General features: G+C 54.2%; 1 non-coding gene across 1 annotated transcript in view; it reads left to right on the top strand.

Annotated features, from left to right (window-relative positions):
• Positions 1 to 3,445: 3,445 nt before the first annotated feature.
• LOC126328302 (small subunit ribosomal RNA) overlaps positions 3,446 to 5,000 on the top strand; it is a 1,893-nt gene continuing 338 nt past the window's right edge. The window contains exon 1 of the ribosomal RNA XR_007561822.1: positions 3,446 to 5,000. This exon is cut by the window's right edge and continues 338 nt beyond it. This is a non-coding gene — a ribosomal RNA (small subunit ribosomal RNA).

The following is a 5,000-nucleotide window of genomic DNA, read 5'->3' as shown; positions in this document are numbered from 1 at the left end:
ACAAAGCGAAAGCACCAAAGCACTATCGTTCAACAACATCCATTTTATCCTCGCTGCCACAGGACACTATCCAAAGAACGACAAGAGGAACGTCACGTCCACTAATAAGACAGAATGTCTCACACCACCCGCAAACAACGCAGCTCAAATCAGCCAGCAACACCCACAGTGGTCCACCCAGTATCAACACAGGACGCAACGCCACGCCACAACACAAAAGGTACAAGTAATAAAATACCCTTTGGCCACACTCCTTATAAAGGCATCGAACCAACCCACCACCTGACACCAGCCAAACGTACATCCTGATTTGACACATCTCTGGCAACCTAACCCACGTTGGCCCTTAACCTAACCCACGTTGGCCCTTAACCTAACCCACGTTGGCCCTTAACCTAACCCACGTTGGCCCTTAACCTAACCCACGTTGGCCCTTAACCTAACCCACGTTGGCCCTTAACCTAACCCACGTTGGCCCTTAACCTAACCCACGTTGGCCCTTAACCTAACCCACGTTGGCCCTTAACCTAACCCACGTTGGCCCTTAACCTAACCCACGTTGGCCCTTAACCTAACCCACGTTGGCCCTTAACCTAACCCACGTTGGCCCTTAACCTAACCCACGTTGGCCCTTAACCTAACCCACGTTGGCCCTTAACCTAACCCACGTTGGCCCTTAACCTAACCCACGTTGGCCCTTAACCTAACCCACGTTGGCCCTTAACCTAACCCACGTTGGCCCTTAACCTAACCCACGTTGGCCCTTAACCTAACCCACGTTGGCCCTTAACCTAACCCACGTTGGCCCTTAACCTAACCCATGTTGGCCCCTTAACCTAACCCACGTTGGCACCTTAACCTAAGTTACGCTGCACCTTAACCTAAGTTACGCTGCACCTTAACCCAAGTTACGCTGCACCTTAACCCAAGTTACGCTGCACCTTAACCCAAGTTACGCTGCACCTTAACCCAAGTTACGCTGCACCTTAACCCAAGTTACGCTGCACCTTAACCCAAGTTACGCTGCACCTTAACCCAAGTTACGCTGCACCTTAACCCAAGTTACGCTGCACCTTAACCCAAGTTACGCTGCACCTTAACCCAAGTTACGCTGCACCTTAACCCAAGTTACGCTGCACCTTAACCCAAGTTACGCTGCACCTTAACCCAAGTTACGCTGCACCTTAACCCAAGTTACGCTGCACCTTAACCCAAGTTACGCTGCACCTTAACCCAAGTTACGCTGCACCTTAACCCAAGTTACGCTGCACCTTAACCCAAGTTACGCTGCACCTTAACCCAAGTTACGCTGCACCTTAACCCAAGTTACGCTGCACCTTAACCCAAGTTACGCTGCACCTTAACCCAAGTTACGCTGCACCTTAACCCAAGTTACGCTGCACCTTAACCCAAGTTACGCTGCACCTTAACCCAAGTTACGCTGCACCTTAACCCAAGTTACGCTGCACCTTAACCCAAGTTACGCTGCACCTTAACCCAACTTACGCTGCACCTTAACCTAACTTACGCTGCACCTTAACCTAACTTACGCTGCACCTTAACCTAACTTACGCTGCACCTTAACCTAACTTACACTGCACCTTAACTGTCACATGTAACGTCACAGGAATGTAGCTTTGCCTAACAGCAACCCTCTGAACATAGTTCACTGCTTGGATCCTCTGGTGTCATGTGTATTTCTTGATGCCATGGTGCGTACCCTCACATAAAGGTCTTTCGAGTGTTGCGTACTTTCTACACAGTCCCGCTAACCACTGGAAGGGTGTACCGCTACAGAACGAATATCGCCCTCCCCTCCTGCCCTTCCAAGCTGGTCGGTCAGGCGTTTGTTTGTGAAATGAGCCTTGCAGCTGTTCAGTTGCATTCGGTTGTCGATGCAGTCAGTGTACGTTGTGGTACGGCCTGTGTGGACTGTCCGCTGATGTACGCGTAACCCACACTGATCATCCGTCGTTACGTACTGAGTGACATAATGTGGCACATGCTTGACCGTACACCGGCTGCGCCCTACAATGGCGAATCATAAGGGCCATATGTTGTGCACGATGCTACTTGTCTCGTCTCCCCATTACAGCGAGATTGCACTGTTGTACGCCGTACAGACATGTGGTAGGTAGGTACGGACGAAAGTATTGCATGTTGGCCCCCCCCCCCCCCTCCTCCCTCTGCCGGGAATCAGCGTGAGCCGTCTGTTGATGTAGCGACGAGGGTTTTCCTATTTAATCGTATTGCCCCACACAACATGATAGCACGGTGGACCGCGTTCCACATCTGCGACATGCTACAGAGGCCGGTTGACAGTCGACCGCGCAAGGGACATTGCACACGTGCGCGGACCATCTTCCACGTGTTCTCTCGTGTACATGCCGCAGTGTGTATGTGGGCTGATGTAGCGTGTCGTGACACATAACATGCAGGCATGCCAGAATCGTAGATTTCGCAAATGTAGATTGACGTATACGTTTGCTGCCAAAGATCCGCAAATGAACTGGAAATCAGTTGTTGAGCGGTTGTTCGCGCTGCAGGTGCATCGGTGATAGCGACGATCGGTACATCTATGAACCGGTTGTTTCGGCGGTACCCGCCATGCCCCCGAACCTGAGTTGGCCATGTGGGTATGAAGCGATACGAGGCTGTGGCTTGGCGGGACAGTCCCCGGCCGGTGAGGGGGGGCCGCCCGGCGTGCTGGCCGCGCGCTGCGTGAGCGCACGCACTACAGCCGGCTGGTGGGGGGCGCCCAGTGGCAGGAGCGCCGGCCGACGGGCCCGGCTGGCGTCCCAGCTATGCGCCGGCGCACCCTGCGCGCGGCGCCAGGCGGCCAAAGTGGGTTCTGCCGAGCCCGGTGCGAAGCGCGGTGGACATCTGCAGTGTGCTGGTCCGATTGCGGACTGTGTGCGTTGAGGATGCGCCGCCGCCCGGCACTCGGCGTCGCGACGCCGTCTGCTGCTCGGTCGCCCCCAGCGGTTCTCGCAGGTGGTTTGTATCGCAGCTCTGCGGACGTGTTGGCGCGTGCGCTGTGCTGGGAGAGTTCGCTTCTGCACCCAAGTGGGGCTTTGCCCTTCTGTGGCGCTGGCGTTGGAGCTGCCGGTCACCGTAGGTGGCGCGTGTTGTTTCCCGCCGGCAATGCCACGACAGCACGCTCCCGGGCCTCTGTCGGCAGCGGCAAGCTCAGTTGGGAGCACGGGTGTTCGCACTGAAAGCGTCTACTCGCCCATCTCCGGGCGATTGCGCCTCTCTCGAACCCGACCAAGTACTTAGGACGGCGCTGCGCGCCGCCGGGACCTGAGAGGGTTTCGAGGTGTATCGTGCAGGGGAGCTCAGCCTCCTCCTGTTTGCAGAATAATTGAGCGGACGCTTGCGTGTTCGCGCGGGCCCTCGGGACACACTCCCGGGCGGCCGGCTGCTCAGCTCTCGTTGACGCAGCTCCCTGGTTGATCCTGCCAGTAGTCATATGCTTGTCTCAAAGATTAAGCCATGCATGTCTCAGTACAAGCCGCATTAAGGTGAAACCGCGAATGGCTCATTAAATCAGTTATGGTTCCTTAGATCGTACCCACGTTACTTGGATAACTGTGGTAATTCTAGAGCTAATACATGCAAACAGAGTCCCGACCAGAGATGGAAGGGACGCTTTTATTAGATCAAAACCAATCGGATTGGCTCGTCTGGTCCGTTTGCCTTGGTGACTCTGAATAACTTTGGGCTGATCGCACGGTCCTCGTACCGGCGACGCATCTTTCAAATGTCTGCCTTATCAACTGTCGATGGTAGGTTCTGCGCCTACCATGGTTGTAACGGGTAACGGGGAATCAGGGTTCGATTCCGGAGAGGGAGCCTGAGAAACGGCTACCACATCCAAGGAAGGCAGCAGGCGCGCAAATTACCCACTCCCGGCACGGGGAGGTAGTGACGAAAAATAACGATACGGGACTCATCCGAGGCCCCGTAATCGGAATGAGTACACTTTAAATCCTTTAACGAGTATCTATTGGAGGGCAAGTCTGGTGCCAGCAGCCGCGGTAATTCCAGCTCCAATAGCGTATATTAAAGTTGTTGCGGTTAAAAAGCTCGTAGTTGGATTTGTGTCCCACGCTGTTGGTTCACCGCCCGTCGGTGTTTAACTGGCATGTATCGTGGGACGTCCTGCCGGTGGGGCGAGCCGAAGGCGTGCTTGCGCGTCCCGAGGCGGACCCCGTTGAAATCCTACCAGGGTGCTCTTAGTTGAGTGTCTCGGTGGGCCGGCACGTTTACTTTGAACAAATTAGAGTGCTTAAAGCAGGCAAGCCCGCCTGAATACTGTGTGCATGGAATAATGGAATAGGACCTCGGTTCTATTTTGTTGGTTTTCGGAACCCGAGGTAATGATTAATAGGGACAGGCGGGGGCATTCGTATTGCGACGTTAGAGGTGAAATTCTTGGATCGTCGCAAGACGAACAGAAGCGAAAGCATTTGCCAAGTATGTTTTCATTAATCAAGAACGAAAGTTAGAGGTTCGAAGGCGATCAGATACCGCCCTAGTTCTAACCATAAACGATGCCAGCCAGCGATCCGCCGCAGTTCCTCCGATGACTCGGCGGGCAGCCTCCGGGAAACCAAAGCTTTTGGGTTCCGGGGGAAGTATGGTTGCAAAGCTGAAACTTAAAGGAATTGACGGAAGGGCACCACCAGGAGTGGAGCCTGCGGCTTAATTTGACTCAACACGGGAAACCTCACCAGGCCCGGACACCGGAAGGATTGACAGATTGATAGCTCTTTCTTGATTCGGTGGGTGGTGGTGCATGGCCGTTCTTAGTTGGTGGAGCGATTTGTCTGGTTAATTCCGATAACGAACGAGACTCTAGCCTGCTAACTAGTCGCGTGACATCCTTCGTGCTGTCAGCGATTACTTTTCTTCTTAGAGGGACAGGCGGCTTCTAGCCGCACGAGATTGAGCAATAACAGGTCTGTGATGCCCTTAGATGTTCTGGGCCGCACGCG

This window comes from Schistocerca gregaria, unplaced genomic scaffold, assembly GCF_023897955.1.
Source record: "Schistocerca gregaria isolate iqSchGreg1 unplaced genomic scaffold, iqSchGreg1.2 ptg001111l, whole genome shotgun sequence".
Taxonomy (NCBI): domain Eukaryota; kingdom Metazoa; phylum Arthropoda; class Insecta; order Orthoptera; family Acrididae; genus Schistocerca; species Schistocerca gregaria.
The sequence above is the reverse complement of the archived record's forward strand: the minus strand, read 5'-3'. Positions and strand labels throughout refer to the sequence as shown.